Source organism: Aethalodelphis obliquidens, unplaced genomic scaffold (genome assembly GCF_003676395.1).
Source record: "Aethalodelphis obliquidens isolate GAN/ISIS:26980383/991018 unplaced genomic scaffold, ASM367639v1 scaffold21, whole genome shotgun sequence".
Classification (NCBI taxonomy): domain Eukaryota; kingdom Metazoa; phylum Chordata; class Mammalia; order Artiodactyla; family Delphinidae; genus Aethalodelphis; species Aethalodelphis obliquidens.
Window position 1 is genome coordinate 3,504,308 of NW_020837965.1, and position 13,555 is coordinate 3,517,862.

A 13,555-nucleotide genomic window follows, 5' to 3' on the forward strand; every position below is an offset into this window, starting at 1 on the left:
GTGCAGCCTGGTTGGGGACCCCTGATTTAGGTTATCTCTTACTTGCAGTAAAATACATCCTATCTCACACAGGCTTATATATAACATTCATTGCGAATCTCAAGGAACCCAAGGGCAGCTGCTCTCAAAGGTCAGGAAGCAGGAACAAGAAAGCTGTCATATCCTTAGGGAGTTACTCTTCTAGCCTCATCTCTGCTTCTGAGAATTTGTGTCCTTCTTTCTTCTCTACAGACCAGTTTTCACTGATTCAACATTCACATGGCAAAGCCTTCCCTGTCTGCATTTCCTGCACCTAAGAGACCAGCTCAGGTTGCCATTGGAGTCTCCAGCTCAATTCCAAAGTCTGGAAGAGAGAATAGGCTTGACCCAGTTGTGAGTCCCGTACCTCCCTGGCCCAGTTAATACCATGGAGGCAAGGTCATGTGCTCAAACTCAAACATGGCTGCGAAGGGCTCACCCAGAAGTGTGGTGTGTGTGAAGTTCTCAAAGAAGGGAGAGACAGGGGCTAAAAGATACCCCTAAGTGTCTACCATACTGGGTGAAGAAGAAAGGAAGGGAGATAAAAATCATGTTAAGTACTTTAGGGAGTGGGTGAGAAGGGGCCAATCAGCTTGAGAGAAACAGATTCCAACAGCAGGTGAAAAGCTGAGAGGTAAAAGCTATCCCTGGGCATTGCTGAAAATTCCTCAGAAAAGAAGTCAAATTTCGATCTTGTAAGGACTTTTCTTGAATGAGGAGTGAGGAAAAGAGGTGGGTAAAGAAATAAGAAAGAAAGAAAGGACTGGCCCTGGAGAAGAAAAAGAGTTGTCACTGAGAAAATAGAGGGTAGGATTAGGCATCCCTCTAACCTCTCAGCCCAGGCCCACCCCGGAAGAGTGAAAAGCCAGGACTTGAGGCTGTTTCAGGCCGAAGTCCCCAGAGAACGTGCGTAGGTGTGCATTCCCTAGCAATAGCTGGCAGCAACGTTTCTGTCTAGAAAAGGTCACTGAAACAGATTGGGGTTAGCCTTAATATTGTTTCCCTACAGAGATCAGAACACTTGCGTGGAGGCCAGAACGCCGCCCTGCGGGTCGCCAGGTTTTCACGTGGCCCGAACTGATAAGTGCAGTAATGGGGCGTCGGCTGTGAGCGGGGCAGTGAGCAGTTCCGAGAAGCGCGAGGGAGGGGGGCTGGGGGCGTGCGGGGCAGGAGGGTGTGACTTCCAAACTCTTTCCCCTCCTGTGCGCTGGGAACGGCAGGGGCGGAAAGGATGCGCTGGCGCAGGCGCTAGCCCAGGAAACTGAAGCCTGTGTTTGGCGAAAGCACCGGAAGGAAGTCGGGGAGGTAAGATACCAGGGGTTCGGAATGACAGTTGGACAATTCTTGGAACACAGAAGCTGGGGTCGATTTCCATCCAACTGTCCCTCCCTCCCTCTGTCCCTCCCTCTTTGCCAGCATTCGTACGTGGTCCATCCGCACAGCACTAGCCATCCCCCCGCCCCTTCTTTCATCACTCCGCTCCTTCGGGAGAAATCAAGTCTGTTTTGTTCACTTCAGAACCTCCAGGGTGTGCGCTGCACATAGGAGATGCTCCACAAATGTTTCTTTAATGAGTGAATGGAACTTTGTGCGTAGAACAAATATATAAACAAAACATAAACAAACATACTGATCATCTGATAAGGGAGTACTCAGGGAGGAAAGTAAACTTTTACGCCATTTCGTCTCTTTGAAATGTTGGATTTGTTTTGTGCTGGTAAAGAACGAGGAGGCAGGGGAAAGAGTTGGAACCCCTGGATCAATTAGTAATTTCCCAAATTAATTCGTTCGCTGGGAACTTTTGTTGAAATGACATTTTTACCTGGAAACCTAAACAATTAAAAAAAGATTGAAAACAGGAACAGCAAAACCAACAGCTGCTCTCCTGCCCCATCCTCACGGAAGAGCTGGTTTTAAAAAACACTCATTTACTACTACTCCGGGGTTACTGGGAAAGAACTGAAGCCCAGATGGATGTGAACTAAAATTATTGTGGTATGGGACTTCCCTGGCAGTCCAGTGGTTAAGACTCCGGGCTTCCACTGCAGGGGAATGCAGGTTCGATCCCTGATCAGGGAACTAAGATCCTGCATGCTGGGCAGCAGGGCCAAAAAGAAAAAAAAAAAAATTATTGTGGTAATCATTTAACAATATATGTTATGTCAAATCATTATGCTGTACACCTTAAACGTATACAGTATTGTATGTCAATTATATCTCAATAAAACTGAATAATTTAATTTAAAAAACCCTGAAGCCCAGAGAGGCTAAGTGACTTACCCAGTGTCACACAGCAAAGAAGGAAAGAAAGGGCAACAACTAAAAAAGCACAGGAACTTGACTAAAAACCATCAGAAAACTATGGCCTGCAGGCCATATTCTGCCTGCCACCTGTTTTTGTACAGCCTGAGAGCTAAGAATATTTTTTATATTTTAGGTATAGCTAAAAATCGAAAGAAGAATAATATTTTGTGACAGGTAAAAATTACATGAAAGTCAAATATCAGTGTCTATAAATACAGTTTGATTAGTACACAGCCATGCCCATTCACTTTCTGCTCCTTTCACACTAAAAAGGTGGAACTGAGTAGTTAGCAGGCAAACTGTAAGTGGCCTGCAAACAAACCGTGAAATATTTACTATCTGGCCCTTTACAGAAAACATTTGCTGATTCCAGGTCGGGAATTCTCAGCAGTTCCTTAGGTTTTCGATGGCTTTGGAAGGCCTTGGATGCTGGGGACTGGCTGGGGTACGTGAAGGGTGAGGGGTGAGGGGAGAGAAGACTGCATATATTGGGGTGCTTTTTATTGGCTGCGTTGGGTCCTGGTCGCTGCACACGGGCTTTCTCTGCTTGCGGAGATCAGGGTCTACTCTTTGTTGCGGTGCTCAGGCTTCTCACTGAGGTGGCTTCTCTTGTTGCAGGGCACGGACTCTAGGTGCATGGGCTTCAGTAGCTGTGGCTCGTGGGCTCTAGAGCGCAGGCTCAGTAGTTGTGGTGCACGGGCTTAGCTGCTCAGCGACGTGTGGGATCTTCCTGGACCAGGGCTCGAACCTGTATCCCCTGCATTGGCAGGCAGATTCTTAACCACTGTGTCACCAGGGAAGTCTGATGTTGGGGTCCTTTGGTTAAAGGCCCGGAAACCAAGGGTGAGTTCAGGGCCAGGTGTAGGTAGTACAGAAAAAAAGGCAGGCCTAATGTAAGGTGTTCTGTGGTAATTAGGAAATCAGGGCCAACCTGACTTCCTGAGACTCTCCCATAATGTGTTCCGGACACTGATTATAAACAAGTTTCTAGGATGCTGTGCGAGAGGCTCCCAGCACTGTTAGGAGACTGACTGCACATCGCAAATGATAAGAACGCTCTGGTAATTATGGCCGACAATGTCAGCTCCTCACCAGGCCCTGTCCCTCCTCCTATTATATTAGCTAACACTTACTGAACACTTTCTCTGTGTCAGGCACTGTGCTAAGTACCTTTCAAGCATTATTTCCTCTGTGGGCTAGACTTTAATATTCTTATCCCCATTTTGCAGATGAAGAAACTGAAGCTTAGTGAGACTAATGTTACACTTTGGCGACTGAACAAGGAAGTGGGTGGGGTCAGGATTCAAACTCAGGTCAGCCTAATTTGATAGTGTCTTTCTTAAGCAGCACACTGCGTTGTCAGTGAAGGAAGCTGGATATATCTTAGTCCATGCAATGGCTTTGAGAATGATAGAGTGAATCATTCAGGGTCTGATCAGGAAATGGGAAACCACTGTGAGCACTTGAAATAGAGGGAGTTTAATGCAGAGAATTGGTGATAGAAAAGCTGAGAAGCCCGAAGGAGACAGTGAGACAGCCCAGAACTTAGCAATGCCAGGCAGCTACCAGAGCTCCTCAGCTGCAAGGGTGTCTTTGTCTGTTCAAGCTGCTATAACAAAATACCACAGACTGGGTGGCTTACACAACAGAACTTTATTTCTAACAATTCTAGAGGCTGGGAAGTCCAAGATCAAGGTGCCAGGGAGGTAGAATTCATTCTGAGGCCTCTTTTCTAGGCCGCTACCGACTCACTGTGTTGTGTGTGATGGGGGAGAGAAGCGGTGGGAGGGAGGGAGAGAGAGAGAGAGCTCTCTGGTGTCTTTCTTAAAAGGATCAGTATTCCATCCTGATGACCTCATTTAACGGTAATCACCTCCATAAAAGACCTATCTCCAGTACAGTCACGTTGAGGGTTAGGGCTTCAACATATTTGAATCTGGGGCGACACAACCATTCAGTCTGTAAGGAAGGGTAAAAAAGGAAGGTGGTGTTATGGAGACCAGGGATGGGGTCAATTGGTTTAAGTCATAACTGTGGAGGGCCTGCCCAGCAGGAGGTAGAGGTACCAAAAAGATTCAGCAGCTGCTGGGACCTCCCTGGTGGTCCAGTGGTAAAAAGTCTGCCTTGCAGTGCAGGGGATGCACGTTCGATCCCTGGTCAGGCAACTAAGATCCCACCTGCCGCAGAGCAGCTAAGCCCTCATGCTGCAACTACTGAGCTCACGCGCCTCAACTAGAGCCTGCGTGCCACAAGCCACAGAACCCACGTGCTCTGGAACCTGCGTGCCACAACTACAGAGCCCATGCGCCCTGGAGCCTGCACGCCACAACTAGAGAAGAGAAAACCCGCACGCCACAACTACACAGAAGCCCGCGTGCCACAACGAAAGATCCTGTGTGCCTCAAGGAAGATCCCGCGTGCCGCAGCTAAGACCCAATACAGCCAAAATAAATTAAGTAAATAAATAAATAATAAATAAATCTTAAAAAAAAAAGATTCAGCAGCTGCTACAGATGCTGTTCAAGGCAATGAGAAAAGGGGAAAACACTCTGGCCTTTCCCTTTCTCCCACCTCCTGATTTCCTGTCTTCTATTGGCTAGGCCCAGCAGGAAGCCAGCTGACACAGGAAGTCATGGGAAATGCAGTCTACAGGAGCCAGTCCTGCTTTGACACAGAGCAGGGGGAGTAGGTAAATAGATCTGGGGCTTGGACTGGCCCAAGGAGCTTCATAGAAATTCTCTTGCTCTGTGCTTGACAAGCATAGCTTAGGTTGTCATTATTCAAGAGCCGTGGTGAGTTGCCTACCAAGAACTCATGATGAATTTAAGTATAAATTCAACATACATGTAATGAAAACACTCCTAAAATATGTGGGTTTTTTAAAGGTGCCAAAAGACATACACACGCACACACATATATTTATGTATAAATATATACCGTGATCCCGCCTGTGTATGTCTTACAGTAATTAACACTATAGCTGTTGTAGTAGACAACCCCAAAGACTCCATAGCTTTACAGGATAGCAGTCTAATGTGGGTTAGAGGTTCTTCTGAGTGGCTCCCCTTCCAGTGATGACTTATGATGGGATCCTCCTATCATGTAACTGTGCCCCCTTAGAGTCCTTCATTTCCAGGCAAACATAGAGAGCCATACATATAGCAGAAGGGCTGTGCAGAAAAGTGGGCAGGTCCCCTTAGGGGATCCTTCTGGAAGTAGTATATATCACTTCTGCCCGCCTTCCACTGGCCCGAGCTGTCACAGAGTTCCAACTTAATTGCAAAAGAGGCTGAGAAATGTAGTCTTTCTGCAGGCCCAGGAAGAAGAAAAGGGCTTGATGAGCCACTGTGTTTTTTGGGTTTTTTTTTGCGATACGCGGGCCTCTCATTGCTGCAGCCTCTCCCGTTGCGGAGCACAGGCTCCGGACGCTCAGGCCCAGTGGCCATGGCTCATGGGCCCAGGCGCTCCGCGGCACATGGGATCCTCCCGGACCAGGGCACGAACCCGTGTCCCCTGCATCGGCAGGCGGACTCTCAACCACTGCGCCACCAGGGAAACCTCCGAACCACTGTGTTTTTTAAAAAATAAGCAAACATATGCTTATGTGTGCATAAAAATGTTTCTGGAAGGATATACATAAGCAGGACCAGCTACATAATTTGGGGGCCCAGTGCAAAATGAAAATGCTAGGTCCTTGTTCAAACGTGATTAAGAATTTCAGATGGTAATGGTAGCACATTAAACCAAGTGCAGAGGGCTGAGCGTGGGGTCTGGGTGACTGCAGAGGTAGTACACCAATGAAGCTGGCCCTGATAAGAAACTCCTAACGGGATTACTTCTGTAGAGTGGTACTGGGAACTGGGGCAGGGAGGGAGAATTTGCTTATCATTTTATACTCTGGCATTTTTTTCCAGGTACATGTATTATGGCAATAATTTAAAAATATTTCACTCATAATGGATTTGAGCTGAGACATACACAGCCACCTTAAAGAGGCAAAATGCCTTCCAGGTTAGCAGAACTTGACACAGTAGCTTGATTGAAGCCATTGGCTTATCTCAAGAAAGAATATGTCTGTTGGAAAGGGGTTTGTTCAGCAATGGGTACTTAAAAAAGGATATGCAAAAAAGCAAACATTGACAGTGCCCCATCTAAGCTTTGTCCTGGGAGGGTGATACATGTGTATCTATATATCTGTAATTTTATGTATCATAGTATCATATAAAGAGAGCATTTTATGAGTATATAATTATTTTATGAGTTTAAATTTACGGCATTTACTGGACTTCCCTGGTGGCACAGTGGTTAAGAATCCGCCTGCCAATGCAGGGGACACGGGTTCGAGCCCTGGTCCGGGAAGATCCCACATGCCGCGGAGCAACTAAGCCCGTGCACCACAACTACTGAGCCTGCACTCTAGAGCCCGCGAGTCACAACTACTGAAGCCCATGCACCTAGAGTCCATGTGCCACAACTACTGAAGCCCGTGCACCTAGAGCCCATGCTCCGCAACAAGAGAAGCCACCGCAATGAGAAGCCTGTGCACTGCAACAAAGAGTAGCCCCTGATCGCTGCAACTAGAGAAAGCCCGCGTGCAGCAACGAAGGCACAATGCAGCCAAAAATAAGTAAATAAGTAAATTTATGGCATTTACTTCTCAATGAATGAGAAAATGTAAATCATTCTGATACACAGAAAAAAAATTGAAATTTTTGCAATCTGTTGTGATATCAGAGGCATTAGAGTTAGTATTTTTGCTTTGTTTGCCCATGTCTTGGTCAGGATAAGTTAGATTATGCTGCCGTAACAAATGATCCCAACATCTCAGTGACATGTAACAAAGGTTTATTTCTCATTCAGGCTCTATATCCAGCAGGGAACAGACTCTGCTCCATGTTGCCTTCACCTCAGATCCTGGCTCTCCTCATTGTGGTCCAGAGAATAGAGAACAACGATGAACATCTGTTAGCTCTTAGAGCTCTGGCTCTGAAGTGACACATATCACTTCCACTTGCATTTTATTGTCCCAAACAAATCACATGGTCAAGCCTGATGTCAACAAGGCAAGGACATATAACCTCATCCAAGGGAGAAGCAGTGAATCCTCTTAAACAACAGTACAGGCTACCACAGCAAGACACTACAGAAACTGGATTCATTAGAAATGATAAAAGTTCACCTGACAATCTCAAGGATTCTAATTAAATGAATCCCCAAGCTTGAAGTAAAAATGAGAAAGTTTATTTCAAAGATGAATCACTAGGTACTAAGCTTATTCTTATCATAAATATAAAAGTCAGATAAGAAGCACCCATCTTAGAACAAACATTAAGCTCTCTATATTATGTTACTATCACCATGTGATGTGTTAAGTATTCATGTTTTATTGCCCGACTGATTCTTACCCTGTGATAAGAGCAAGTCTCAGTATTCAATTGAGTGCACAGGGCATGTGCTCCTGTGGTGTACCCACTTGGATAATTTCCCATGAGCATACATGCCCAGGTCTAGTATTTTCAATAAAAACCAGTACAGAACCACAGTCTTCTCTGTCAGTGTCCCATTTACAAGGTGTTCAAGTATATTCATAGACGTGCCAGGAAAACCCATCCCAAGGACTGCTCCAAAGTCTAGCTGCACTAGTTACCATGCTGTGGTACCCGAATAAAGAAATAGGGCTTGGAAATTTGAATACCTGAAAAGGTCAGGTGATAACTTTAGTGATAAAAAGGATGACAAAGAGCCCTTGGCCTTCAAACTCATTGTCAGCAGGCTAGGGGGAAGGGAGGAGACTGACAAAGGGAAGAATCTGAGCTTCTAGGAAAAGCAGGTGCTACTCAGCTCCAACCAGTGGTTGCTATGTAGAAAAAAAAAAAAAACACCTTTTTTTCCTTAAGTTGCAAATTAAATTTATGTGTGAAACCTGCTGATTTTAAATTTTGTCACTAATTCAAATTTTTGAATAACTGTGTGAGCCAATCTAAACACTGTTGTAGGCTAAGCTTCGAGCTATCAATCTGCCATCTCTGAAGTAGGTAAACCAGGATAGAGAGATTTGGAGGAGGGAGGAGAAATCTGGAGAGAAGTAGAGGAGGACTCCCGAAGGAGGGAAGGTGGAATGGAGCAGAGCAGCAGGAGGAAAGGGATGGGGACAGATCCTAGAGGGAGAGGGACCTGGAAAGAAAGACAGAGATGTTGAGACAGAATATTTAGAAAGCTTCATGATGTGTAAACTCTTCACTCTTCTTTTCATAAAACCTTCAGGAAAATAAGACTTTCAGCACAGGCGCTTTGGGAGTCAGATCTGTGCTTTCTTTGTACAGTGGTCCCTCGGTTCCAGGACCCCTGCGGATACCTAAATCCAAGGATGCTCAAGTCCTCTATGTAGGATGGCTAGTACAGTGGGCGCTGCGTATGTGGGATGCAGACCCTGTACATCACTGTGTTGAGACTGGCTGCAAAGAGGCCCAGTTACATTTGAGTTGTGTTTGAGACTCCACATAATGCCCCTTGTTCTGAGTCCAGATCGCAATCCAGTTTCCCAGATGGGAGGAGAGGCCGGGGAGGTGGGAGATTCAGAGCTTGGGTCTCAGAGGCAGGAAGAACTGGGTTTGAATTGTGGGTCCACCGCTTATTTGCTCTAAACATTTCTGAACCCCAATGCAAAGTGGGGATAAAAATAGTACCCACTGTATAGTGTTGTAGAGAGACTTATTTATGAAGATAAAATGCTCAGCACAATACCTAGCACACGGTATGCACTCAACAGAGTAACTGTAATTGTTATTGTTACTATTTATATATTATTATTTTCCTTCGTAGTCATAAGCGCATAGGGAGAGAACTTGCTGGTCAGCAAACACAAGTAGCCTATCCATCCATTTACAAGTTTTACTTCTTACTAGAAAATGATTAAACAGCTCTCCTGGTTTTATACATCGGTCTCTCGGGGTTTGGTGGTGTGAATCAGCCATTGGGGCATGAGTTCTGCTTTTCACAGTCTGGCATTTTTCCTTTTGCTGAGAAATTTACCCTTAGTGCCTCCCACTCTGGAGGAATTATTCCCACAGTCTGTGGGCTTCTCTGGGCGGAAACCAGGTATCAGCTTCACAGTCCGCGCTTCTGGAAGGGATGAAAGCCTGCTGTCTGCTGAAGTGGCTTCGTCTCCCTCTCTCCCTAAACCCTGTGCCATGGTCTGCTCAGTTTTAAAGGGAAGAGAGCAAATTACCCAAGAGAGCAGTGTTTCATTACTATGGAGGGAAATACCATGTCGCTTGGCTCCCTTAGTTTTGGTAATATGAGTAGGTAGGAACTTAGCTCTGAGCAAATAGTATAAGATGACGTTCCTATGGCTTTAATAAAAGCCACTTTATACATAGACCTTTTATGACCAATTGGTATAAGGACCTCAGGAATCTTCTGGAACCAAAGGTTCCAATATTCCCTATCCCTGTTCTTAGTCTTCCCCCATGGAAGTATGAGAATTCTGTTCAGGTGAATCTGGTTGGTTTTTGACCTGGATCTTGTAGCAGCATTATTGTTTCAACCCAGGACTGCTGGAATAAAATTACCACGAGATAGGTCTTCATTTACAATTCAGACTAATATGGAATCACACACACACACATCTGGAATGCTACAAACCAAACTGAAAACAGTGATTATCTTGTTCAGGTGGGATGGCTGGCAACTTTCACTTTCACTTTAGACGTGTATGCTTGCATTTTTCACAAGGCTGTATTACTTTCATAATCAGGAAGAAAAAAAATGATCCTGTATTTCCATTTTGAAGAAAAAAAGGAAGAAATGATAGCAGCCTAGTCACTTGAGTATTTCGGGTGGACAAAAAAGTGTTAATTTAATGCTTGTTGCCTAAATTAGAGGACAGAGAGCAGAGAAGGCAGGCAGTCGGGAGAAAGGAAGGAGGGAGCAGGGATGACACACGCTGGTCCCGCCAGGGGAAGGGGGACAGCAGGGACTGTGGGCAGCCCTCCGGGGCACAGAGAGTCCCGTGGGAGCAGCTGGCTGTGTTAGCACAAACCCTGACAGGTCGCCAATTTGGGTTATTAATTTAGAGATGGGGAATCAGGGATCAGTTGTTTTGGCAAATAGCTCAAAGTTACACCCTGTTTCTTATTCTTAATCTTTACACTGCAAACTATGCCCACGGGTCTGCCCTTCCTTGTTAAGAATGTGTGACCGGCTCTGAGTCTGGAACAAGATGGGAGATTTAGAATCAAGATTCAGAACCAGGAACTTCCCTGGTGGCACAGTGGTTAAAGAATCTGCCTGCTAGTGCAGGGGACACGGGTTCAAGCTTTGGTCCGGGAAGATCCCACATGCTGCGGAGCAACTAAGCCCATGCGCCACAACTACTGAGCCTGCGCTCTAGAGCCCATGAGCCACAATTACTGAGCCCATGTGCCACAACTACTGAAGCCCGTGCGCCTAGAGCCCGTGCTCCGCAACAAGAGAAGCCACTGCAATGAGACACCCCAGCACTGCAACAAAGAGTAGCCCCTGCTCGCTGCAACTAGAGAAAGCCTGCGCACAGCAACGAAGACCCAAGGCAGCCAAAAATAAATTAAATAAATAAATAAATAAATTTTAAAAAGATTCAGAACCAAAGGAAGTGAGAAGAAGTGAGAAGAAGTGTGGCAGGCAAAGCCAACCCTTCCTGTCTGCCATTAGTTCAGGAACTAGACTGAGGGCTTTCCAGGCACCAGTCACAGGGGTGGCCGTGTCCCATGCTCAAGATCCAGAGACAAGAGAACAGGCTTCTCTCAGGCTCTTAGGCAGGAAACAAGGACATGTGTCCGAGAGCCGTGGTCGAGGAGGTGGCTTGGAGTGCAAGAGAGCGTTGTGGCTGCCCCGCTCTCACTTGCTGTCCATGTGTCCTGGGAATGTGACTTAACCCCTTTCCTGTCAGTTTCCTGGTCTGTAAAATGGGGATGATCATAGCGCCTGGCTTTGGGGTTATAGTGAGGATTAAAGGACATAGTGCCTCTAGAGCCCTCAGCGCTGGGACTGGCATTACTGCTCAGTCAGCATTAGCTATTGTTCTATAGAAAAGTGCTCAGAGGGACCCCCTGAGGGGTCGTGAATTCTCCCCCAGGGAGCCGCAAAGAAGAGTGAAGTGGGTCTCTATGGAGGAGTAAGAGTTTGTTTGATGGGCAGTTTATTGCCAGCAAAAGAACAGGTGCGAAAAGAGCAAGCCCTCTGGCCTGACCTAAGCACAGGTGTGTGTGCCACGTGGGAGGCAGAGGTTGCGGGGGTGGAGGTGTGTGTGCGCGTGCGTGCGCGTGCGCGTACGTGTGTGTGTGTGTGTGTGTGTGTGTGTGTGTGTGGTGGTGGGGCAGAGGCGGGTCCTGGAAATGTAGGCTCGCTTAACATTGAGAAGGGCCTTGTCAACCAGGCTGAGACCTGGGCTTTTTTTTAAAAAAAAAAAATAAATTTATTTATTTATTTTTGGCTGTGTTGGGTCTTCGTTGCTGCGCGCGGGCTTTTCTCTGGTTGTGGCGAGCAGGGGCTACTCTTCATTGTGGTGCATGGGCCTCTCATTGTCGTGGCTTCTCTTGTTGCGGAGCACGGGCTTTAGGCGCGTGGGCTTCATTAGTTGTGGCACGTGGGCTCAGTAGTTGTGGCTTGCGGGCTTAGTTGCTCCGCGGCATGTGGGATCTTCCTGGACCAGGGCTCGAACCCGTGTCCCCTGCATTGGCAGGCAGATTCTTAACCGCTGCGCCACCAGGGAAGCCCAAGGCTTGGGCTTTATTTTTCATTTGAAGCCCATGGAGGGGTGTGTGGGGCGCTTGAGAAATTTTGCTTGTATTTGAGGTTTCTAAGCAAAGAACAATAGGATCAGATATGGGTTTTGGAAAGTAGGTTCTGGAAGAGGTGTCCATTCAGGAAAGTGGCCAAGAGCCTCTAGCTGTTGTCCCCGGACTGGTCACTAGAGGGAGGCCTGGGCTCAGAAGTGGCGCCTCACTGCCTGTTGTTGACAGTCTGCTGGTCCCTGGCCTAAAAGGGATGCTACGGAGGCAGTCAAATCCTGACTCACATCAGCCCTTCGGCTGAGGCAGGCTTGCTAGGTTATGGACAAGCACACTGGCAAGTTAGGAAGAAAAGGAACGCCCCTGGTATGCTGTGGGCACCTTGACCTCCATGCATCTATAGATACATGCATCTATACAACTGACCCAGCCCATCTTCCTTCTCTTCCTGTCCCTGCCTCGCCTCCACACCATGTGTGAGGACACCCCAGCCTGCATGGCCGAGCTTTGTCCACACTCCAGCAAGTAACCTGCGGGCCCAGGGGTGCATACACTGGTGGGAAAATGAACCTGAGGGTGAGGACTGCAAAGGCCCAGGGAGCAGGCTCGGGCCATTTGGGAAGAGAACTTTGGGATTCTGGGTGCTCAGAGCACAGTCTAGAAAGAGGTTAAGAGCTCTGGGTAGGCACCTCTGTTGGGCCTTGAGGAGAGGATTGTGAAAGCAGGGAGCACAGGATGTGTCCTGTTTCACCCAGATCCTGAGTGAAGGATTTTGTGTTATTTCTGTCTCTCCACGTCATAACCAGCTTGAAGCCCAGAAGCTAGTGGGCAGAATTGCTTCTCCTTCTCCAGCTCTTGACTGGCCTCTTGTGTGAGAGAGCAGAGTCACTTTTCCTTTGTCGAGGACTCTGTGGTTTTAAGAAAGATCTCGAGTTCTTTGACACTCTTCTGGAGAAATGGAGCTCAATTCCCCTTCGGGGCTGGACTCTTTTCTGAAGAATACAGAGAAAGTGATGGTGTTCAACTTCAGAAACTAGGTTATAAAGGCACTGTGACTTCCTCTAACTGCTCTGGTGACGCCCTCAGCTGTGTCATGGGGGCCCTCAGGCAGTCCTGTGGAGAGGCTGCGTAGGGTGGAGCTGAGGCCTCCTGCCAACAGCCATGCTGGAAGCTGATGCTCTAGCTCTGAACAAGCTTCAGACGAAGGCAGCCCTGACCTGCAGCCTCATGACCATTCAGCTAAGGTGTCCCTGGGACACGGTGTGAGATAATACACATTTGTCATTTTAAGTCACTGAGTTTGGTGGTAGTTTGTTATGCAGCAACGGATAACTACTGCAGGCTTCAAGGGGTTCCCCAAAGTTAGCATTCTTATTTCCTGCCTGGGTTTTGAATAAGTCAAGACATAAAACAAATGAAACGTGCAAGATGAAATATCACCTTTATTGGTAGTAAGAGACCAG

General features: G+C 47.0%; 1 long non-coding RNA gene across 1 annotated transcript; it reads left to right on the forward strand.

Annotated features, from left to right (window-relative positions):
- Positions 1-632: 632 nt before the first annotated feature.
- On the forward strand, positions 633-8,446 carry LOC113627526 (uncharacterized). Its single transcript, XR_003435580.1, has 3 exons — positions 633-1,323; positions 4,923-5,011; positions 7,183-8,446. It is a non-coding gene; the product is annotated as an uncharacterized LOC113627526 (long non-coding RNA).
- Positions 8,447-13,555: the final 5,109 nt, after the last annotated feature.